This window comes from Chlorocebus sabaeus, chromosome 20 (genome assembly GCF_047675955.1).
Source record: "Chlorocebus sabaeus isolate Y175 chromosome 20, mChlSab1.0.hap1, whole genome shotgun sequence".
NCBI lineage: Eukaryota > Metazoa > Chordata > Mammalia > Primates > Cercopithecidae > Chlorocebus > Chlorocebus sabaeus.
The window spans coordinates 31,559,379-31,586,070 of NC_132923.1; positions in this window are offsets into that span (position 1 = coordinate 31,559,379).

Sequence of the window (26,692 nt, forward strand, 5' to 3'; positions counted from 1 at the left end):
AACAGCTGACTGGATAATTTGTGGTGTGCTCATTTAATTGAGGATTTTTCAGCAACAAAAAGGTACAAACAATTGACAAACAAAAACAACATGAATGAATCTCTGAATAATTGCAGTGAGAAAAGCAACCAAATACCAATAATACAGGCTGTGTGACTCCAGATGCAATTCTAAAAAATAAAATGGAATCTACAGCAACAGAATGCAATAACCTGGCTCTGAACATTGTGTAGGGCAGAATGCATTGCAAAGAGGCAAAAGGGATCACTTTAAAATGCTAACAATGTTCATTATCTTGATTGCGATGATGGTTTCATGATTGTATCCATGTATCCGTATGTCAATGCCTGCCAAATTGTACAATTTAAATATGTATGGTTTATAGTACATTACTTTGTTTTTAACTTTTAGAAAGAAGCTAGGTATTTGAAATCTAGTAAAGAAATAATATATATATATGTGTGTATATATATATTTGTGCTATTTAAAATTACAGAACAAATGTAAGATTGTTTTTACTATAGTGTCACAAGTATATCATAATGATTTTACTATGTTTGATGTTGTAATCTGAAATTATCTAGGGATATTTCCCTTCCTTATACCACCCTTTATGCAGTATCATCTGCCCAATGTTCAAAGTTGAATTAGCACATAAGTTTGTCTTTTCTTAAACTGTTATCAATGTATCCATTCAGTTGTAGCATGACCAGTATTCTTCACTGCCTTCTATAAATTTTTCCTCTATATACTTCCCTTTGGTATGATTTACAGGATAGATATCTATTCCAGTTTAGTCATAATTGCACTATATTTTTTAATTAGTTACAGAATTACGTCTAATACTACAACAGCTCTTTCCTAACAGTTTCCAATGTGTATTTTGAAGACAAGTGAGATCAACCAAGCAAGTGCCTGATTAAACTTGATGTTGAATTTTTACTTACTGCAATAAAATTTAAACTCTACGTCTAATTTATACAACAGATAAAATAAACTCAGTTGGAATTTGGATTCCACAGACTACTTCAGATGTCCTGTAACAGCAGTTTTGAGTATCTTAAATTAAGACCTTCTCTGGCTTATAACTGCAGGAGCCCTCAACACCTCAGTGCTCATTCATTACTCTCTGTGCCAAAAGAAGCAAAAGCAACTCACTAACAGTAGAAACATATTAATATCCTTTTAATTACCAGCATTTCCACTGGAAAAATAATTGCACTAAAGAAAATTGTTATTTTTGTTTCACAGGGTATCAGAAGACATACTGTTCTTTTGAAACTGTACAATACCAACAGATTGCAGCAAAAGCCTATTACAATAGCAGCAGGATATAGACCTAATATTTTATAAAGTTATTACTTAAGTTGTCAAAAAAAAGAAAGAGCTTTGTATAGATATCTATTATATTTGAAATTGGAGGAAGAGCCAAAATATTAATTTTCACCAAAGCCAGTTTTATTGTATCCTTTTAAACTATGACATTGAGGTGTAGTTTCATTTTTAGTCTAGGAAAAATAAAGATTGCCACTTGCCAATGTGGTAGAGAGGACATTGTGTTATAATCATTAAAAAAAAAGAAAAGGAAGGAAAAAAATAAAAGAAGAATTCAAAAGAATTGAGGACTGGGTTCTAGCCAACTGTTTTTGATTCAACTTTATACCTCATTTACCTATGTAAGTTGGCTTTTTGACTATCTTTTTACAATAACACAATGAGGACATTGTACTAGACGATTTTTGTAATCTCTTTGGGCCCTCAATACTTATTGTCACAAAAACCAGATTTAAAACAATATCGCCCTTCTTGATGATGGCGTGGACCTGTTACATATAAATGGCTAAAAGTGTAGTTAAGAAAACAATAAAACTTTTTTTCAGTACCTGTATTAGTTCATTCTGACACTACTATACATAACTGCCCAAGATTGGACAATATATATTTAAGAACACGAGATTTAATTGACTCACATTTCCCCACGGCTGGGGAGACTTCAGAAAACTTGCAATTATGGCATATGGGAAAGCAAACACATCCTACTTCCCACGGCAGCAGGAGAGAGAAGCGCAAGCAAAGTACGGGAAAGTCCTTTATAAAATCATTAGATCTTCTGAGAACTCGCTCCCTATCATGAGAACAGCGTAGGGAAACCACCCCCACGATCTAATCACCTCCTATGAGGTCCGTCCCCCAGTATGTGGGGATTAACATTCGGATTACAGTTCAATATGAAATTTTATGTGGAGACACAGCCAAACCATATCAGTACCCATCTTAGGTATATTGTTTGGGAGCCTGCAAATAAGATTGACAAAAGACAGATTATCAGGGGAAAAATAAACAGTTTATTATGTTTAACATATTTCATATGGGAGAAACCTCAGTGATCAGTAATTCAAAGCAGTGGTTAGACCTTGGACTTATATAGCATCTTAGCAAAGAACAATAAATACGTAGACAAATGTGACAATAAAAAAAAAAAGGCTTTTAGGATTTCAAGGCACTAAACCGTCAGGGGGTAAATATGCGTGGGAGAAATTCATGAAGTATTTGCATAGCCCATCTTTGTGCTTACTTTGTTTTTTATGGCCATAAAACTTCCCTAGGAGAGGGGATTTTACAACAGTCACCATTTTTTGGAATTTTTTGATTTTAGTCAAATAAAGAAAGCTTTGGAAAGCTGCTTTCTGCATCTGTTAAATCTTATGTATTTCCAATTCAAAATAATCTTATGCTTAATTGGCATATTTGAGGATGGCATATTTTGATCCCCTACAAAATGTAATGTGCATCTACTTAAGAATGTTGCAATCAGCTACTGCTGATCTACGGACCCAACTGTTTACTATGACCAAATAAATATTCCCAGGTGAGAAACCAAACCAATTTCTCTGAGATTGAATCTTCATCCTCATCCTTAAAAAGGGTAGATATTATTTGAAGTAAGATCTGAACATTATTTTGGTAATAACATCTTCTAGGTTACTGTGATGTTTGTATTCATTCATTTACTTGTTGTAGCTTCTTTTTCTATTATTGCTCACATGGCTTCTGATTGCTGTTTTTATATAAGAATACTTAATGCCAAGGCTTCTTTTGTGGCTTCAAAATGCCAGTGTGTCACATTAATATTGTCCTCTAGTCTCTTGAAAATAGATATTTGCACTTGTCTTGCTCTTTGTTTACTATTCCCCTGTGAGATTATTATGGTATGATATGTCTTTTTAATTTCATTCTTAGAAAAAATTCAGCAGAACAAGTCATTTTGCTGTGAAACAACCAACGTTCACTTGATTTTCAGAAAAGCTGACAGAAAATCTTAAATGAGACTCTCAGAGGCTATATTTTGTATTGACAAAGAATAGAACCCAGGCGCGGTGGCTCACGCCTGTAATCCCAGCACTTTGGGAGGCCGAGGCGGGCGGATCACAAGGTCAGGAGATAGAGACTATTCTAACACGGTGAAACCCCATCTCTACTAAAGATAGAAAAATTAGCCAGGCGTGATGGCGGGCGCCTGTAGTCCCAGGTACTCAGGAGACTGAGCAGGAGAATGGCATGAACCCAGGAGGCGGAGCTTGCAGTGAGCAGACATCATGCCACTGAACTCCAGCCTGGGCAACAGAGCCAGGCTCTGTCTAAAAAAAAAAAAAAAAAAAAAAAGAAATAGTCAAAAAGTAGATGACCTGATTCTAAGACATGCAAATGAATTAGGTTGCATGTTCTGATAGTAGGTAGGTTGTAGCTATACTAAAAATTTAAAATATACAAAGCTTATGAAACTAGAATTATGCCTTTAAGTAAATCATATTTAATAGGTTTGTTTTCTTTAATATCTCATCCATCCTGTGTATGAAGTTTTATTTTAAAACTATTTTATGCAAATTATAAGTATTTTATTTACTGTTATCTATTGCATTAGCGTGCTTATCTTTTGGTTAGAAAGAATTTTGTTTGTAAATGTGATTTCTTGAAAATGTTCTTTTCAAATGCTAGCATTTTATTCCAGCTTTTAATGAGTACAATTAAACAGGAAGTTCAGTAACTTATTAGAACTTCTTATTAGTTAATTAAATTGAGCAATTATTTAGATCTTCTGCTTTGGAAAAATGTTTTAAAATGATTGGCAATTAGATGGAACATACTGTATTTCTAGAATAGTAGATCTTAAATTTGGAACATATATCATTGTAGAAATCATAAAATTGTCATATCGGATAAGTTTTATGTTGCATGTGGTTGTTAGTTGCAATATTCCATTACTTCATTTTCCATACTAAAACAACACAGTCTTTAGGGGCAGCTTATCTATGTTTTCACATTTTTTAAATGTTTGCAAGTGTTAAAAGTTAGTGTTTCCTTGCAGAGTTTTCTATCTTTTTTACTAAAATCTTGAGTTATTCTCCCTGTTTTGTTCATTTTCTTTCTTTCTTTTTAATTTTTTTTTTTTAACCATACTGGAATCTGAAAAGGCTATTTATTGTTGCCTCCACTCTCCTTTAACTAGCATTAGGAAAAGGCTCAGAATCTCACATTGGGTAGAAGATAAGCCATGTCCATTGAAATGATGCCAAACTTACCAAACTTATTTTTTTCTGTCAGAACATTTGAAGAAGTATGAATTATAGTGAGAATGAAATAAAAATCCAGAAACTAATCTTGTTCATCTTATGGCAGAAGTTTGTGGTACTGCTCTGATTTGGAGCTGGCAGGTAAATAATTAAATGGGCTGAGGGTCCAAATTTCAAAATTTTGGGTCAGCTTTTGGTGGGAGATGGGAATGCGTCCTTGCTGCTGATGATGTAGGGACTCAGGGCCAGGCAGCATCTGTGTTTTTGTTTGCTGTGTTTTTGGTGTTCGTTTTTTATGTTTTTCCTTGGTTGGTTGTTTTGATAAGCGGAACAAGACAGGACAGCAAATGAAATGGTACTTTGGTAGGTTAAAAACAGTTCTATCATGAAAATGCCCTGATCAAAGCTGTTTAAATGATGCCCAGATGCAGTGTCTAAATTTTATTCCAGGGAAGTAACTTTTAGCGGACTGTTTATAACTTTTTTCTCCAAATGTCATTTTTGCCCAAATGATCTTTCAAAGGTCTTGAGGAGCCTCAGTTGTGGGAAACTCTCCCAAACTTAGAGATACAGTTTTCTTTAGTTATACTGAACTGAAAAGTTGCACATGGAGGAAAAAAAAATAAATCTGACTACTTTGGAATTGTATCTATATTCATCGAACATCTATATGTAAGTTGCACTACTTCTATTTGCCTTAGTTTCTTCGGCAGTAATGTAAAGATAATAATGGTATCAATCGTATAGAGTTGTTGGATCAATTAAATGAGAAATCATTGTAAAGAATCTGGTGGACAAGTGTTATCACAACTGTTAATCAGTAGTTATTATTGTATGTTAGTAGTTAACTGTCATGCACATCCCTGTGAAGAGACCACCAAACAGGCTTTGTGTCAGCAACATGGCTGTGTATTTCACCTGCGTGCAGTCGGGCTGAGTCCAAAAAGAGAGTCAGCGAAGGGAGATAAGGGTGGGGCCGTTTTATAGGATTTGGGTAGGTAAAGGAAAATTATAGTCAAAGGGGGGTTGTTCTCTGGCGGGCAAGAGTAGGGGTCACAAGGTGCTCAGTGGGGGAGCTTTTTGAGCCAGGATGAGCCAGGAAAAGGGATTTCACAAGATAATATCATCGCTTAAGGCAAGGATCGACCATTTTCACTTCTTTTGTGGTGGAATGTCATCAGTTAAGGTGAGGCAGGGCATCTGCACTTCTTTTGTGATTCTTCAGTTACTTCAGGCCATCTGGGGGTATACGGGCAAGTCACAGGGGATGCGATGACTTGACTTCGGCTCAGAGGCCTGACATTAACATCCATAGTTATTGTATTAGCCATCACAGAGTAACGCACATCAGGCACTATGGTAGGTGTTAAGGATATTGTACTGAATAAGAAAACTTCTGTCCCCCACAAATTCATAGATACTTGGGAGAGTAATTTGCAGCATTTCATGTAAAATATACTTATGCAGAGGCTTGAAAGAAACATGAATATGTAATAGTTAATCCTACCTAATGAAAGAAGGCACAGATTTACAAAGAAAGTAATGTTTAATGTATATGTCGAAAGTATGTAAAGCGAATAGAAAATTAGGAGCAAAGTCATGGGAATAGTAGAGTATGTACTATACTGGGGGAATACTGAGTAATGTTGAGTTCAGAATGTAAATTTTCTGGAATTGAATCTGGGGAAGCTGATGGATTTATGATTAAGCCACAAGGAAATAATGAGCCATCAAAAATTTCTTCAATAATAATGAAAACATGTTATTATTGTTAAAGACACCAGTACTGGAATTTGTATACATACTTTATTTCTAATGCCACAATAACTAAGTAACTTGAAATGCATTATCATTAACAATATTAGACTTCCTCTATTTATAAGAAAAAGATGAGGGATATGTGTCAGGAATTTTTTTTCAGTTATTTTATACAACTAGTTTTCTGGTTGAAAACTGAAAAGCTTCAAACAAAAGAGCTTCAAAAGGAGAAAAAACACTTAAGATGCTCCCGATATTTTTTCTTAATCGTGTGAGGCTATGTGGAAAATGTTTATTTTCTTATTCTTTCCAAAAGCATTTTGATTTCTATTTAAAAAATCTGAAGGTAACTATTTTCACTTCACTAAATGATGTCAAATAATCTCAAATGTGTTATTGATACTAATTTTCTTAAGTTCATGAAAAAGTCTGATCTTAAAAAAAAATTCTAACTTGTGACCACATTGTTTTTAAGTACATTGTCAAGTATTCATCTTAATTCAGAATTTCAGTTGTAAATTTCTCTTCTACCCACTAACAATGTTTTTTGTTACCTGTACATGTTCCATGTGCCTATCTCATTTATCCCAATTGATCATGAAAGTCTCTTTGTTTGACCCAAGCACTATTCCCATATTTTTCCACTAACACTTAGCTAACTTATCTTTATTCCCCTATATCTCATTGGACTTACTGTCCCTGGGTGATTTACATCCTGAAAAGAATATAAAAGCTTTCTACTTTTTTCCTTTTGTATATGGTGACAGCCATAGATAATTTTTATTCATAGTTTTCTTTTGTACTCATACAGATAAGACTCAAATATACCTGTTAGATTTAATGATACACTTTTACTAGCACTAAGGATTCACTGAAAGTTATTTAATGTATATAAATTTATTGTAGTGTCATCAACAAAAAATGAATCATAATTGATGGCTCTAAGCAAAATATTATTGAAAGAAAAATTTAAAATGTTTATTAGCACACATTGGTATGTAAATAACCTGTTATCTCAAACTGTAAGAAATACTTTGATTTGTATTCAAATAGTCTAAAATATAAACACTCCGGCAGAAAAAAAACATAAGATATTCTAACCTTCTGCCCTTGAGATTTTGATACTCACAAAGAAGTCTGTAAATAAATACATACTTATATTTTTATTATTTAAAATTCTAACATTTGTGTTCATACCATAATTTTTTACTAGTTCCAGTGCCATACATTTAAAGCTTATTTGAATTTAGAGATAAATTTCATCTATATTTGATTTTTTTTAATTTGTTGATACTTTTTCTCTTTTCATATTCTCCACTCTGGAGATTTATTTTGGAGATTAAGTTTAAATAAAGCTATTTATCAGCACTATAAACAAAAATCATCTTGCTTCATTTAACTAAGCCTTACATTGTTTTCTGTTTGTTAATCTCAAATTTTGTGTTTTTGTCCTGTGTAATACTCATAGGAAAATTTTTATGATTTGAGGATTTCCTCTAACCGTTTATTAGACTTGATACTGAAGGTTAATAAATGCATGCATACTAGCAATTGGCCCTCTGGATGCTATCTCTATTTTTCTAACTTGTGAAATATTCTTTAAATTAAAAAACTATTTTAAGAATGTTTTTTATTATGGAGCATACATTTAAAATACTTATGAAATTGTGAGTAAAATTTGATCAGGTTTTTCTCATATTTTATTCATAATAGTCACTATATTGACTGTAGATTAAGATACTTTTAATAGTCATCAGTTAAAATTTCACAGAACTATGATTTGAAATAAATAAAAGTGTAACTTCAGAAGCCAATAATCATGCAATGTCCATTTACAATATGTTCTCTGTATTTCTTAAAGTGTTCATAAATATTTTCTACCAAATATTGTTTTTAGGATGCCATGAATACTTTAAAAATACCAGCACCTTATTGTCCCTTACCTGGTATTCCATACCAATACAATATGATCTCCATTATAATGACCTACTTTACGAAGATTAAATGCTTTTGCAATTCAAACACAGTAAAATTGGCTTAAAGCAAAATCAAACACTAGTTTGCTGGTTCAGAATTTAAATAGTGGAATGAGAAATCTCTCTTATATTGCTATTGTGCACTGGTCAGCTAAGAAGTAATTGCTTTTTATAAGGCAAATTTGCTTTTACTTTTCTAAGGTAATGAAATGAACCTGAAACATTTCCTTTGAAATCAAAGTCACTATCCCTGAAATGTCACCAGACAAATTCCATCATATAGTTTCAGCAAACACATAATGAGAAAGTTTGGCCTGGAGTTGATTGACAGAATTCTATTAGAGAGCCTTCTCACACAGTCATCTATGATTATCTGTGGGTGTAAATCAATACTGACTTGATTTCTTCACATTTGTGTGCCTGTAACATGGAGGGAAAACCAAACCATACGTGTTTCTGAGAGAAATAAATAATACAGAAGTGTACCGGTATGTTACGATACCCAGAAGTAGACTCCTGACCTGCTTGTGATATAATACAAAATAGAAAATGATCCAGTATGTCAGCTGTCAAGAAAAGCCCTTAGCAATAAATATACATATAATTATTAAATGTATAAAGAGGGTCAATTTTTTACATTGTCCACTTATCTATAAATGCCAAAAACAGAAGTTTATTTGTAAATAAAATATGGCTGCTCATATTGGTTAAAAGCGAACTGTAATAGATAAAATAACTCTCTGAAAGCTCCATATGTGTTTGAGTCTGTAAATTAGAGTTCACAGAGATATTGAGTGGGGATATGATGACAGGTAATGTGAATTTAGTCATAACAGAATAAAAAGTAGGATTGAGTATTTCTAGAATGAATAAAATATACAGGTAAGTAGTAAATGTTAGATATATTCTGTATTCAAACATTCCTATGAAGTGATAGCTAGGTAAAAACCAATTTTGTTCTTTTCTAAAAAGCACATACACTTTATGATAGTTTTATTGCATAGATTTTTCAAAATAGAAACATCATAGTGATGTTTTAATCAACAGCTTTTCAGTATATGGTTTCGAAATAACTTCTTTACTTGAGAAGAAGTATATAATTATTTTATGGGCTTGTATAGAATTTTTTCTTGGTTTTTTGCAATGCCCCCATCTTAGTGAGCTGATTTGGAAAAGCATGACATTATCAAGTATCAAAGCAATCTATCAATGGCATACTATCAATCAGTATACTTGAAAAGACAGTATAAAAGCACATGACATCAGGCGATGGAAACTCTTTAGCTTATGTAAAACCATTACTTGAGTCACATTTTATACTGTTATTCAATTTTCCATTACCTCACATTATATAATACTAAAGCCACAAGCTAATGTAGACATCCCTGGGGTACTTCATTGGCTGTTGGGATTCAAGCTCTGTATATATATCACATATACTTTTGTTTAACGCCAGGACTTATTTAGTATTTAGAAAGTTCTATTTTATTGTTTTAATTCATATCTTGATATACAAATTATTACCAATGTTTTCTTCTCAGGAGGACTTCATAGAGGTTAATTGACCTTCACAGAGCCTTTTATACATTGAAAACATACTTCTTTCTCTTTCTCCCTAATGTGATGTTTATAAGCACATGATTTATTGGCTATAAACAGATGATATCAACAATTATACCTTGAGCTCTAAATGTATACATCAGTGGTAGAAATAATACATCCCAATGAAAGATCGCTTTTTTGGATAACTGCTCATTATAGAAATTTATGCAAAATGCGTATGTACTTAATTTGCTCTTTTTTATTATCAGTTTATTCTTCAACAAGTGCAAGTATATCGAATAAGCCCTGTGGTGTGAAGAAGAGAGCCCTGAAGGAATAGTTGACATAGGAAACATAGAGTATGGCATTACTGAAAAGAGTGTTGTGATACTGACCCCGCTCAGTTTATTTGTATTTAAAAAAATAGTGACATTAGCAATAGTCTCTGTTCAACTTTCTTGTACTGTGTTATTGGTCATCAGCCAACACCAAAAAACTGCTAGATATAATTGGGGTTGTCTGTGGCTAAGTCTACATTAAAAAAAAAAAAAAAAAAAAAAAAAAAAAGAAAGAAAAGATAAAAAGAAAACTTATGGCATGGCCCGCACGCGATCAGTGCAGAAATTTAAAGAACTGACTTTCAGACAATTGTTCAGCCTAAAAGAGGTGAACCAAATGCTCTCTAAAAAGCAATGAAAATATCTACTGTTTAAGTAATTTCTGTTGTTTATATAGATGTATATAAAATTATAACACCAACTGTTTCAGAACTTGAAGTACCTAAAAGTATAAATGTTTTTATTCTAAACATAATAAGAACATTTATAGATAATAAGGTGCTAAATACTAGGTTGTTAAATAAAATTAGATGTTTTCCTTTGAGAAAAAGCTAAAAGACTATTTCTAGACAGTTCAATTTTTTTTTTTTTTCAAGTCAATTGCATTATTTAGCTGCCTGACTCCTGTTTTAACAAGGGATACTCATTCAGCATGTTGAATGTTTTCTTTAAAAGGTCATTTTGTGTTGAATATAAAAGTGTCTCCTATATATACTCAAGTGCATTGTTGAAAATAATAAGCTCTTTTAAAACACTTGAGTATCAATTTTATTTCCAAATGAGATCAGTCAGTAATATTGTCCAATGTGTTGATCTTAATTCTTCTTTACCAAGTTGATATTTAAAAGAAAAGGGTGGTTAGACTACCTGCATGTAAGACAGCTAAAGTAAAATTCAGTTTAATTCTAATTCTAATCTCCAATCCATTGCACCACGCTTTCAGTGTATAAAAGGCTCTGTGAAGATCAATTAACCAGTATGAAGTTCTCAAGCGATAGAAAGGGCTGGATTGACCCAAAAAGGAAAGATTGCATTAGCCTAAAAGACATCCTAGAGTAAAAAATTAGATTTCCACAATCTAGGAGCACTTTCATCATCTTCATTGGATGCCCTCTTTTTAGAAAGTTGAGTTTTTAATAATTATATTTATGTCACATTCCATTTTGCCTCTAAGTCAAGATGTTCAGAATTATTATTTAAGAAGGTTAAGTATTATAAACTCCGGAGCCTTTTTTTAGCCAAATTAAGCTTGACATTTATGCAGATTTTAAAATTTGTATTTTGATCCTTTGCTGAGGGAATAAAACAATCTTTCATATAAGAAATAGAAGAAAAATGACAGCTACAACATACAGACTGCTTCATAATAAAGGCTATCAAAATTTATCAAAAATATTTATCTACTTGGGTATTTATGAACACATACTACTAATATATGTCTAGAATAAATACCTTTACTATAAAGTTATTAATATACAAATATATTATTAATACAGAAATACGTCAGTAGTATGTGTTCATAAATACACTGAAAACATGGTGCAATGGATTGGGGATTATAATTAGAATTAAACTGAATTTTATTTTAGCTTTCTTCCATGTTACAAACAAATAAACATATAAATAAAATAATAATAAGCTGAAAATTCCAAAATCATTGTCCAACCCCAAAATATAACATAACAGATACTACACTTCTATAATATTCCCTACATATTATGACCACGTAGACTTTAATCTCCTCTTAATAAACAATAAATTGATAACATTATTTTTACAGATAGTATAGTCAATCCTTCTATGAGAATGGTGGCCCAAATTTACCGTTTATGTTTGATGGCTTTTGAAAATCACCATCACATTATTGATTACATCAAGTAAATATTTAGAACTGTTGTCAACTTTGGGAAGTTTCTTTCATATATTAGCTAGAAGATATCAGAGTATTTTCAACTTACTTTTTCCAGTAATTAAGTTTTAAAACAATTTTAATTGCTAATAACTGTTACAGGATATGGCTTCGGATCCAGACCCCAAGAGAGGGTTCCTGGATCTGGCGCAAGAGAGAATTCAGAGTGTGTCCGCGGTGCGAAGTAAAAGCAAGTTTATTAAGAAAGTAAAGTGATGAAAGGACAGCTATTCCACAGACAGAGTGGGACTTTCCCGAAAGTAAGAGGAGGAACGCATCCACCCTAGGTACAATGCTTGTATATTTGGGGAGGTATGCTCTGCTACAAAAGTATGTGAAAAAGGATTAATTTTTTTAATTACTATATTTTGCAAGAATAGATATTATATCTTGAAAGCAAAATTGAGAATGCCTTTGTTCTCCAGATATCAGGATATCTGGACTCTTCCAAGTCTGGGTCTGTTTAGTTAACATTATTAATTCGTTCCCTTAACTATAAGCATCTGGAAGCTAGGAATGCCTAACTTTCTGATGATGCAGCCCAGCAAATCTCAGCCTCATTTTCCTAGCCCTCACTCAAAATGGAGTCGCTCTGGTTCGAACGCCTCTTACATAACCGTCACTCATATTCCATCACTATTCTGAAGGGTTTGGAATAGTGGACAGAAATATCATTTCTAAAAGATTTTCTTACACTGAGATACCTTGCAATAATTTAGACACAGACTGGACAGAAAGTCACCAAATATCATTTACTCTTTCTGAGGTAAATGTATTTCCAATGCAAATATTCTTCTTAAGTCCCTGTTTCCAGCAGCCCCGTCCACATTACTCAATAGGAGAAGATATGTGTGATGAAAAGAAAGTCACAGAAGAAAAAATAAGCAGCTTTAACCAATTGAACTAAACTATTCTAGTTTTGCAAATTTTATAAACATGTATGTTCATATGATAACATATCCAGAGCACCTTTGAGGGATTTGGGTGTGGTTCACACATGTCAGGGACCCAGAGACAAGTTCCACCAGTTCCGTGGTAAATCTGCCTCTGCCAAAGACCTCTTTCTCAAAATGTTAAACATGACTCATGTAGTAGACTACAGCGTTAGACATTAGGCTAGGAGGGAAGGGAGGGCTTTTCTGAAAGTCTGAGCAATTTCAAATGGGACTGCTTAGATTCAAATCTGACTAAACTGTAAACAAGAAGAAAAATTCAATGCATTTTCTACTCCAAGCAGTGGATGCAAAAAAGAGCAGCTTTAGACATTTTCATAGTTCATCCCTTCTACAAAAAAGAATAATAGTTAACAATAAGATACAAAAATGAATAACTTATTACAGAAAAAAAATCTATTAACTTTATATAGTAATGCAAGGGAACCAGTGTCAAAAAATATCCACATTAAATGATATTATCCAAGTATATAGTTCCTAACCTCAATAAGAACATAAAGAAAGTGAGTTTGAAGAATAATAATGGGATAATAGAATTGAATGAGAAACAGGAATATATGTCAAATAAAACAAAAATACAGAAAAACAGTATTTCTCAGACCTATGAGAATAAAGAAAGTCATTCTGCCAAAAAGAAACATGTACTTGTGTATTCATTGCACCACTATTCACAGTAGCAAAGGTATGGATTTAACTTAGGTGTCCATCAATGATAAGCTGGATAAAGAAAATGTGCTACATATACACCATGGATTTTGAGTCCATAAAAACTAAAAACATAATTTTCTTTGCAGCAACATGGGTTCAGCTGGAGGCCGTTATCCTAGATGAACTAATACGGGGACAAAAAACCTAATAGCACATGTTCTCACTTATGTCGGAGTTAAGCATTGGATACTCATTATATGAAGATGGCAACAGTAGAAACTGGGGACTATTTGAGAGGGAAGGTTGATAGAGAGGCAAGGGCTGAAAAACTATTAGGTACTAGGCTAAGTACCTGGCTGATAGAATCACTCATATCCCAAAGCTTAGCATCAAACAATGTACCCAGGTAACGAACCTGCACATAGGTACTCTCTGAATCTATTTTTTTTTTTAAAGAAAAACTGACAACGTAAGAGAAAAAAAAAAAAAACAAACACATCAGGAAATTTTATTCAAAATGTAAAACATAGTGAACAATGGGAGAATTTGAAAAATTGATGGAGTATTAGAAAAAAAATACATATGGCAATGTTACATGCCATAAAAGTCATAATATCATAATACCAAATGGAAAAATTATCAAAAGATTGGTGCTGTATACTTTATATGATTAACATATTTAATATAAACTATTGACTGTTCAACAGTTAACCAATTTTAGGATCACCCTGTATACATAGTATAAAAGAAGATCTATGGTAACATGCTGAAATGCAGAGTTTATAATATCTAAAAATCCAAAATAGAGAACAAAATTTAAGGGTAAAGGAAAGGCAGGGGTGATAGAGTAAAATATAATGAATATTTGATTATAATGTAGATTAACAAATACTGAAAAAATCTGACGAAATAGTAACAGATGTTGAAATGTATTATTTAAAGGTGCAAAGTAACTCAGATCAGAACCAAAAATAGCTCTTCACGTTTTTAATCATGGCATAATAGCTGAAGTTTGCCTTATGAGGAATAAAATTGCCTTATGAGTAATTATATTTGCAAGAGAGGTGGGAAAAGAAATAAAAAAATAGTTGAAAGGGTGGGTAGGAAAGAATAGAGCCCAAGATATTTATGTTTACATTGCAAGTTTTATTTCACTCTTCTAGAATTTTTAACCATGAGGACTTATCACTTCGACAAATAATTGTGCATGCAGTGTGTATATCAACTTAAAAAAATACAATGCTTAAGTATTGTTAGCAAAAAAGTAGACAATTATCAAAAATCCACCCTGCATCTAGTTCCTAAAAGTGTTTGAAAATAACCATCAGTTTCAAATTTTTAATAGAACAAAAATGGTTAATGGACAGCTTTTTAAAATAACAGTTTTTTTAAAGAACACCTAAGTAGGGTATGAAATGTAGGTTATGAATATAGTATAAAATGGCATTACCTACATTTTACTTTGAACTTCATTATTTGAGATATCTCATAACACTTCATGAATAATTTTTTTTCTAAGAATATAATCAGCTGTAAAATCAAACTGGTCATTATTTCAAAGGAACATAGACTCATACATATAACCTGTTTGTTGACGGTGGTTTGATGGATGCTGAATTAGTTACTTAAAGCCAAATCTAATGCTTAAAGCCAGTATATAAGATTCTCTATCTGTGGATGCTTTGCAAATATGATTGATGCTTATGACTTTAGAATTCTGTTTAGAAATTTATATAATACATGAATTTGATAATTAAATTACACTCAAAGTGTCCCATAAATAAACCGTATTTCTGAGATACTCATTTTCATTTGTATACACTGCTGTGTGTGTTAAAATAACCACATATACTTTAAAAATTTTTTTTTCATAATTTTAGTAATGTGTTTTGATAGGATTAGGATCAATTGTGAGTAACAAAGACTGAAAAAAAGCAGCAACTTAAATAATGATAGACATGTATTTAGCTGTTATGTTAAAATCCAGTTGAGACTTTCATTTATAGTTATTACCCAGTTGCTGATAACTGGAAAAAGCCTTACATTATGAAAAAAATTAGCAAGCTGGATTAAAAAAATATATTTTTGGAAGTGTTATGATAAATCAGGCATTCAAGACTTAAGAAATCAAACTCTCAGAGAGAATGGAAGAAGTTGAGATGGCTAACCCCCCAATAATGAGTAGCCACTATTTTTTTTTTTTTTTTTTTTTTTGAGACAGAGTCTCGCTCAGTCACCCAGGCTGGAGTGCAGTGGCGCGATCTCGGCTCACTGCAAGCTCCGCCTCCTGAGTTCTCACCATTCTCCTGCCTCAGCCTCCCGAGTAGCTGGGACTACAGGCGCCCACCACCCCGCCTGGCTAATTTTTTTTTTTTTTTTTTTTTTTTTTTTTTTTTTTTTTTATTTTTAGTAGAGACGGGGTTTCACCGTGTCGGCCTGGATGGTCTCGATCTCCTGACTTCGTGATCCAACCGTCTCAGCCTCCCAAAGTGCTGGGATTACAAGCGTGAGCCACCGCTCCCGGCTGCTGCCACTGTTTTTTTTTTTTTTTTTTTTCCTTCTGAGCCATTTGCTAAGTGAGCATATAAACCATGAATTCCAAACAGAAAGTAATACATTAGAATTTGAGGCAGTGTGACTGAGCTGGACAGACAAATATTGGTGTTCGTTTTAAGTACTTGGAAATTGTCTAGTTATCTTCCTTTTACAAATTGACACGGTGGCCAAAGAATATACTCTTCACGTTTTTAATCATGGCATAATAGCTGAGGTTTGCCTTATGAGGAATAAAATTTTGCACATATATAATTGTTCTTTGAGCATCTGACAAATTATTATTTCCTTAGTTCATCTATCTCAGTCATGTCAACCTTTTAAATTGTATTGTTCATGATTTACATACATATTGTTTTCCCTCTATATTTTCTAATATGAGGTATTTTAATTACTTTGACTATGATTATAGATTTCGGTAGATTTACCTTTAATTTTGTCAATTTTGTCTTCATATATGTTGAGGATTTTGTATGCATATAGATTTCAATGTATGTATTTTTGTCATATTGACTCACCACTATATAATTACAAAATGTTCCAATTTTTGTCTAACAATAACACCTGCCTGCAAATCTATGTTGTCAATATTACTATAACTATCCCAATTTTTTTTTTTTTTCTTTTTGGTTTTGTTTGTTTGTTTTTATTGAGACGGAATCTCGCTCTGTCACCCAGGCTGGAATGCAGTGGCGCGATCTGGGCTCACTGCAAGTTCCACCTCCCGGGATCACGCCATTCTCCTGCCTCAGCCTCCCGAGTAGCTGGGACTACAGGCGCCCGCCACCACGCCTGGCTAATTTTTGTATTTTTAGTAGAGACAGGGTTTCGCCGTGTTAACCAGGATGGTCTCCATCTCCTGACCTCGTGATCTGCCCGCCTCGGCCTCCCAAAGTGCTGGGATTACAGGCATAAGCCACTGCGCCAGGCCTGTGTACCATTCAATCATTCAATCTTTCTTCTATCTTAATTTTAAATTAAGCCTCTTATAAACAGAATGCACTGGATTTTGGTACTTGTGCCTTATCAAAAAACCTTAGTTTTCTGGTTGCATTTTAAAATTTTATATATATTAATTATAATTGCTTATTTATCTGGGTTGATAAGTCCACTCTCTTTGTTTTCTGCTTCATATCTTCTATATTAAAAAATAAATAAATAAATAAAGATGAGGTCTTCTTCTGTTGCCCAGGCTAGAATGCGGTGGCATGATCATAGCTGCGTAACCTCAAACTCCTGGGCTCAAGTAATCCTCTTGCCTAAGCCTCTCAAGTAGCTAGGACTGAAGGCATGGGCCACCATACTCTGCTCTGCTAATATTTTGTATTTTTTAGTAGAAACAGGGTTTCACTATGTTGCACATGCTGGGATGGAATTCCTGGCCTCAAGCAATTTTCCTGACTTGACCTCCCACAGCACTGGGTCTACAGGTGTGAACCACTTGCCCTTCTGACTTTTTAAGTGCTTTTCTTACCTTTTTCAGTCTTTTTTTTTTTTTTTTTTAATAATTGAATAATGCATTATTTATAATTTCTTTATTAAGTGTATATTCTTTTCTTTTTGATGTTCACTCTAGAAATTACAAGATGGATACTAAACTCATAATAGTCTAATATAAATTATAACACTTTCACACACACCCTAATAAATTGCTTAAAACAAAATAAAATAAGTATGATAAGGAGCTCAAGAAAGATACCTCCAAAGGAGCAAAAATAAGACTTACAATGAATTCACACACACACAAAAAAAAAACCATAAGAAAATAATAAGATATCTTTAAAATACCAAAAGAAAAGATAAAATGCCAATCGAGAATTTAGCACTTTGGGAGGCTGAAACGGGCAGATCATTTGAGGTCAGGAGTATGAGACCAGTCTGGCCAACATGGTGAAACCCTGTCTCTACTAAAAACACGCAAATTAGCCAGGTGTGCTGCTGAGGGCCTGTAAGTACAGCTACTTGGGAGGCTGAGACAGGAGAATCACTCGAACCCAGGAGGTGGAGTCTGCAGTGAGCTGAGATCGTGCCACTGCACTTCACTCTGGGCAACAGAGTGAGACTCTGTCTCAAGAAATAATAATAATAATAATAATTTTATATCTTGTTAAGCATTCTTTAAAATTGAAGGCAATTTTTTTTTTTTTTTTTTTTTGAGAGGAAGTCTTGCTCAGTCTCCAAGCTGCAGTGCAGTGGCACGATCTGGGGTCACTGCAACCTGTGCCTCCTGGGTTCAAGTGATTATCCTGCCTCAGCCTCCCCAGTTGCTGGGACTACAGGCACGCACCACCACACCCAGCTAATTTTTGTATTTTTAGTACAGATAGGGCTTTACCATGTTGGCCAGGATACGATAAACACACACACACACACACACACACACACACACACACAAACACCGACACCAACTTATAAAGTAATAGTAAATTATATTAGCCCCTTGTCAAATATATGGTTTGCAAATATTCTCTCCCAATCCATTAGCTGCCTTTTTATTTTGTTGTTTTTCATTTGCAGTGCAGAAATAAGCTTTTTACTTTGATGTAGTCCCATATGTTTATTTTTGCTTTTGTTGTTTGAATGATATCACAAAAATCATTGTCAAGAACAACGTAAAGAAGCTTTTCCCCTGTGTTTTCTTTTTAAGAGTTGATTCATAGGGTACATGTGTAGGTTTGTTACGTAGATATATTGCATATTGTGGGATTTGGACTTCTAGTGTACCCATCACCAAAATAATGAATACTGGACCCAATAGGTACTTTTTCAACATTCACTCCTCTTTTACCCCCACACTCTTCTGTAGTCCCCAGTGTCTATTATGTTTCTGTTTGTCCATGTGTATGCATTGTTTAGCTCCCACTTATAAGTGAGAACGTGCAGTTTTTTTGTTTGTTTGTTTCTCCATTTTTCAGTTAGACTGACGACATCCAGTTGCACTCATGTTATTGAAATAAACATGATTTCATTATTTTCTGTGGCTACAGAGTAGTTCATGGCATATATATTCCACATTTTGTTTATGCCATCATCCACTGATGGACACTTAGATTTCGTGACTTTGCTATTGTGAATAGTACTGCTATAAACACATGAGTGCAGATGTCTTTTTGATATAATGATTTCTTTTCTTTTGGGAAGATATCCAGGAGTGGGGTTGTTGTATCAAATGATAGTTGCATTTTTAGTTCCTTGAGAAATTCTCATACTATTTTCCATTGAGATTGTCCTGATTTACATTTCCACCAATAGTGAACAGTATATAAGAACTATTTTTTCTATTCATCCTTGACAAAATCTTTGTTTTTTGACTTTTTGGTAATAGCCATTGTGACTGGTGTGAGATAGTATCTCATTATGGTTTTGATTTGAATATCTCTTGATCAGTAATGTTCAGCATTTTTTCATTTTTGTTGGCTACTTTTATGTCTTCCTTTGAGATACGTCTGTCCATGCCCTTTGCCAACTTTTTAATTGGGTTATCTTTTTTTTTTTTCTTGATGGGTTGTTTGAGTTCCTTTTAGATTCTTGATATTAGTCCTTTGTCAGGTGCATCGTTTCCAATTATTTTCTCCCATTCAGTAGGTTGACTGTTTATTTTTCTGATTATTTATTTTGCTGTGCAGAAGCTTTTTAGTTTAAATCCCATTTGTCTCTTTTGCTTTTTATTGCATTTGTTTTTGAGGTCTTAGTAATAAATTTCTTATTTTTGGTCTTATATTTAGGTATTTCACCCATTTTGATTTGACTTTGTGAGATACAGGTCCAATTTTCTTCTTTTGCATGTGGATATCCATTTTTTTTCCCAGTATTATGTGTTAAAGAGACTATCTTTCCCATTTTATCTTCTTGGTTCCCTTGTTGAAAATTAGTTTGCCATACATGTTTAAAATTATTTCTAGGTTCTCTATTCTGTTCCATTGCTCTTTATGTCTGTTTTATGCCAGTAATATTATTTTGATTAGTATAGCTTTATAATATAATTTGAAATCAGGGAAGTATAATTCTTTGTTTTTCCTCTTTTGGCTATTTTGGGTCTTTTGTGGTTCTACATAAATTTTAGAATCATTATTTTAAAATTTTCTGGGAAGAATGCTATTGGTTCAGTGGCTCATGCCTGCACCCATGTACTTTGGTAGGCTGAGGAAGGATAACTGCTTGAGCCCAGCAGTTGAAGACCAGTCTGGGGAACAGAGTGTGAGATTCCATTACTTAATTTAAAAAAAGAAAAAAAAATTAGCTGGCTGTGGTGGTGCTCACCTGTAGTGCTAGTTACTCAGGAAGCTGTTAGGAGGATCACTTGAGCCCAGGAGTTTGAGGCTTCAGTGAGCTACAATTTCAGCTCTAGGACAGCCTGGGTGACAGAGTGAGACCCTATCTCAAAAAAAAAAAAAAAAGAAAAGAAAAAAAAAAGAAAGAAAGAAAAGAAAAAAATGCTAGTGGCCAGTGGAATTTTTGGAATTTTGACACAGATTGCATTGAATTTGTATATTGCTTTGTATAATACAGACAATTTGACAATATAATTATTATTATTATTATTATTTTGAGACAGGCTTTCTATTGCCCGGGTTGGAGCACAGTAACATCATCATGAGTAACTGCAGCTGGATTCAACTAATCCTTCCGCCTTAGCCTACCAAGTTTTCAGTGTACAGATACTTTACCTCCTTAGGTAAATTTTTTCCCGAGTATTATATTAGTTTTGATATTATTGTAAATGAGATTTTCTTGATTTAGTTTTGGAAAGGTTGTTATTGTTGTATAGAAATTCAATTAATTTTTGTAGGTTGCTTTTGCATTCTGCAACTGTATTGAATTTATTTATCAATTCTAGTAGTTTCATGGGATTAATCTTCGAAATATAGAAATAACTCACATAGGCCGGGCGCGGTGGCTCAAGCCTGTAATCCCTGCACTTTGGGAGGCCGAGACGGGCAGATCACGAGGTCAGCAGATCGAGACCATCCTGGCTAACACAGTGAAACCTTGTCTCTACTAAAAAGTACAAAAAACTAGCCAGGCATGGTGGCAGGCACCTGTAGTCCCAGCTACTCGGGAGGCTGAGGCAGGAGAATGGTGTAAACCGGGGAGGCAGAGCTTGCAGTGAGCTGAGATCGGGCCACTCCACTCCAGCCTGGGCGACGGAGCTAGACTCCGTCTCGAAAAAAATAAAAGAAAAAGAAAAAAAAAAGAAATAACTCACATAATTCAGTAGCATAAAAACAATTAATTCAATTTTTTAAAATGGAAAATCTCCCTGACGTTTCTCAAAAGAGGACATATGAATAGTCAATAGATATATAAATTAGTCCAAGCAAAGAATTTTTGAGTAATATGATGAAAGTACTGGCAACCTAAGCAAAATTTAACACATGGGATGACATCAAGTAAAAAAGTTCTGCACAGCAAAGGAAACAATCAACAAAGTGAAGATATAACCCACAAATGAAATAAAATATTATCAAACTACTCTTCTGACAAGAGATTATTAACCAGAATGTGTAAGGAGCTCCTCAATCAACTCAACAGGAAAGAAGAAACGAATAATCTAATTAAAAATTGAACAAAATATATAGATATTTCTCAAAAGAAGACATACATGTAACAAATATATGAGAAAATGCTCAATATCATTAATCGTCAGATAAGTGCAAACCAAAACTACAATGAGATCTCATCTCACACCAGTTAAAATTGCTTTAATTCAAAAGGCAGGCAATAATAAATGCTGGTGAGGATGTGGAGAAAGGGGAAAGTTCATAGAGTATTGGTAGGAATGTAAGTTATTACAAGTATAGATATGACTCGGAAATATAAAAATAGAATTACCATATGATCCAGTAATCTCACTGATGTGCACATATCAAGAAAAAAGGAAATCAGTATGTTGAGGAGGGATCTGCCCATCCACATTTATTGCAGTACTATTTACAAGAACCAAATGTCTATCAAGAGATAAAGGAATTAAAAAATGTGATAATATTGCACAATAGAATACCATTGAGACGTTAAAAAAAATGAAATTCTGTCATCTGTAACAACATGGATGAAACTCAAAGACATTGCGTTAAGCGAAGTAAGCCCAGCACAGAAAAACAAATATCTCATTTTCTCACTGTCTGGAAGCTAATAAAAATAAAAATAAGTAAAACTAAACCATGAAGACAAATAATAAATGATAGCTACCAGTGACTGGGAAGAGTAGTGAGGATGGGTACATATATATGCATACACAGAATAAGATCTAGTGGTTGGTAGCACAATTGAGTGATAATATTTAGGAGTAGTTTATTGTATCCTTTAAAAATCACTAAAAGAGTGAATTTGAAATGTTCTAAACACAATGAAATGACAAATGTTTGTGGTGCTGGATATCCCAATGACCTTTAATTGACTATTACATGTTATATGTTTGTATCAAAATATCACGTTTCCCATAAACATGTAAAACAATTATATATCCATAATAATTAAAAATTTAAAAAATTAAAAAAAAAACACACTAATCATGACAGAAATACAAATTAGAACCACAATAAGATATCACCACACACATGTTAGGGTGGCTGTTATCAAAAAGAGAAGATATGGCACGTGTTGACAAGATTGTGGAGAGAAGAAAACACTTGTACACTGTTGCTGGGAAGGTAGATTGGTGCAACTCTTGTGGAAATCTATATGGAAGTTTCTAAACAACCTAAAAGTAAAACTACCATATGATCCAACAATCCCTGCATAGGTTTACACCCAAAGGAATTAAAATTACCACCATATAAAAATATCTGCACTACATGTTAATTAATAATAGGTAAGATATGGAAACAAATGTGTTTGTTAATGAATGAATGAATGAAGAACTGTGATAACTGACATAGATAGATAAAGATATATTTTCACAGAAATAGCCTAAACACCAAGAACATTGCCTGGTACATAGAAGATAGTGAATAAAAACATTTGTAGAAATACCAAACAATTTTAATCTCACTCTGAGAAAATTATTATATTAAATTTCAATTTATTTTTAAAATTACATTAAATGAGAAATGATCCCAGCAATGCTATGTTCTCTTTGTTAAACTAAATAAAATAAATATCAATTGTAATAAGTTCAACCTAAATAGTGGATTTAACTAAATCTTACAAGACCTGCAGTACAAAGATTAATATTACAGAATAATATTATGTACTTTTGCAGTATTTGAACACAATATTTAGCATAGAAATATGCAGCGATATGTGATCATAATTATAAAGAGTTATCTAGTGAAATGAGTGACACTAGTTATACTATTGAGGCCAAGTTTATAATTTTCTCTTTTCTGTGCTACATGGAGCAAATGCCAAAATTAAAGGTTTTATTTAAATAAGCAGTTGAGGCATAGTGAAATGATCTCACTTAAATCTTCTTAGCATTGCACAACATGAGTCTAGGTATTACAAAATTATTTCCTCCCTGACTCTATAGCTTTCCAAAATCAAGTCAACAAGCTTAAAGATCTGCCTCAATTTTTATTTTATTTTTGAAAATATTTCTGACTTCATCTTACACGTTGCACTTAGCTTCCTACTCAGTAGAAAACTTTTTCTTTTCATACAAATTCTTCTATTTATTATATGTATGCACATTAATTCATAGACATACTCCATTCTAATCATTCTTCAATAATATAGTTGATACAACTTTACTCTTAGGGTTGTGTGTGACTCATCCCACCATTTTGTTCTTTCTCACCTTTGAGTAGCCCCTTAGAGGACACACTGCCTGTACTGATCATTTTAAAGTTTAGCACTGAAAGAATAACACAATGAAATGTGGTAATAACGCATATTTATAAAAAATTGTTATGTGAATTAAAAGTAGGTGGAATGCTAAAAAGTGGTTTTTATTTTCTTTTTTTACAATTTATTTATTCCAAGCACAAATAAAGTTTCCCTTATTTGAAACTCAAAGTAACAATCACTCTCTTAACAGGTCAAAATCTACAACTCTATATTTAATTTAAGTAATAAAGACTCATAGTTCTTGTTTAGTAATAAATAAAAGTACATGAATAAATCACTATAATATTTTAAGCCTCCTTAACTTTGATTTCTATAGAAGACAATCATTGCTCTTTTTTTAGGTCATCACAATATCCATGAAAATATATCATTTGCATTTTAAATTACTTTCATCTAAAAAAAGACGGTGCTTTTACATGATTTATGATTTTACATAATAGAAACAACAGTTCCATCTATCCTAAAATCAAGTGTTTTTGAGATATCATAAAAATAATTGTATCAGTTAAATTATATAATAACATCGATTAAAACAATGTTAACATTATCAATCTTTCTAAAGAATTTCCACATATGTACACATTGGTGTGCATTTTCTTTATGTGAATATCAGTTTGGATGCAAGAATACAAGTTGACAGGATTTTATTAAGCTAATGAAGGTCTGTACACATTTATTATGTTAGTACATATTTTACATATTTAGCTTTTGACTTAGTCATGTCATTGTGAAAAGGTAAGAGGTAAGTTGACAATGACAATACTCACTATACTTTTTTTTTCTTCTTTAAAATTTGTGTATATCAGTGTATATCAGAAGGCACCTAAAGATAGGCTACTCTATAATTACCACTGAGGTCCTGGGCAGCCTGCCATTCTCACAGCATATTTTATAGACAACCATAAATAACACTCCCAGCAGCATATCGGAGACAATTATCCTGCACCATCGGCCTCATTGTTTTGATTTAATGGGGTCTTAGAAGCAAAAGCAGTGCTCACTTGTCACACCTAACGGCAGGACTCTAATATGTTAGGTATTTTTCTCAGGGTTCATTATGTTTGGCTTTGTTTCTATTATTTTAATGCTCATTTTGTGTTTCAAAGGTGAACACATAAAGACGTATGAGTTTTCTGTCTTTTCATGAATGAAACATATACAAGGAAATTGTGGAGGTTGTTAACTAGTGTTTATAATCTGATCATTTACATTTTTTGGAGAGCAGAGTGAAGAATAGGAGGATACACACATTTTATAAGCATGATATCCATAATTTTGAATTTCTAAATATTTTTACATTTTAAATATGCAGTCCTTCCCTAAATGTTTACATATAAAGAAAAGTTTTGTTTCCTAGTCCTCTGCTCATTATTTATATTTGTTCCATTCCTTCCCTTCAGCCCTTAATGTGTTATATTCTTCAAGTAACTCAGATTTCTAATATCTGTACCTATTTATATTTGTCAAGTTCACTGTGGAATTTGTTATGATAAAAGAATAATAGATGGTTAAATATCAAATGAAAGGAATAGAATAAAGTTTCATGTAGAATTTATATATATATTTTCCTGTTACATTATACTTTTAACTATTTGCCTGAGGTTCCTAGACACAAGCCACACTCTAATGGAACATATGGATCAGTGCAATATTTCTGAAATTATTAATATAAGTCCAAATCGTATAAGGGGAGAAAAAGCTTATTTTATAGGAAAAATAAATTTCTATTATTTATAATTAGACTTACTCCATTGTGTACATTTTAAAAATAAAGCAATGCCAGCCAGGCGCGGTTGCTCACACCTGTAATCCTAGCACTTTGGGAGGACGAGGCTGGCAGATTACAAGGTCAGAAGATCGAGACCATCCTGACTAATATGGTGAAACCCCTTCTCTACTAAAAAATATAAAAAATTAGCCAGGCATGGTGGCAGGCTCCTGTAGTCCCAGCTACTCGGGAGGCTGAAGCAGGAGTCCCAGCTACTCAGGAGGCTGAGGCAGGAGAATGGCATGAACCCGGGAGGTGGAGCTTTCAGTGAGCCGAGATCATGCCACTGCACTCCAGCCTGGGCAACAGAGAGAGACTATCTCTAAAATAAATAAATAAATAAATAAATAAATAAGATAAATAAATAAATAAAAAATAAATAAAGCAATGCCATTTTAAAATTCCTCAAGTAGCTCTTAACATAACTATCAATTAAAGTTTAATATATCAAAACATCTAGTAATTTGCATTTTATTTGAGTGTAATATTGTGTGAAAGTGCTAGTATTTACCTATACTCCTAAAATAGTGAAATCTTACTATCTCTTTATAATCTTTACAACTAAAACAAAAGCTGTTGACTCCTTTAGTGATCTTTTTCTAGTTTTCTTTGCCTTCCTTCCTTCCTTCTTTTCTTCCTCCCTTTCTCTGTGATAGGCACTTTTATCTGTAAGACATAATAATAAAGAATGTGCCTGCAAATTTAGAACAGATAATTAATAATGTTGGACTTTTTTCAAATGTTTGTTTGCCATTTGTATATCTCCTTTTGAGAATTGTCTATTCATGTCTTTAGTCTGATTTTTGAGGGGACTGTTTATTTCCTACTGATTTGTTTGAGTTTGCTGTAAATTCTGAATGTTAGTCCTCTGTCAAATGTAAAGTTTGT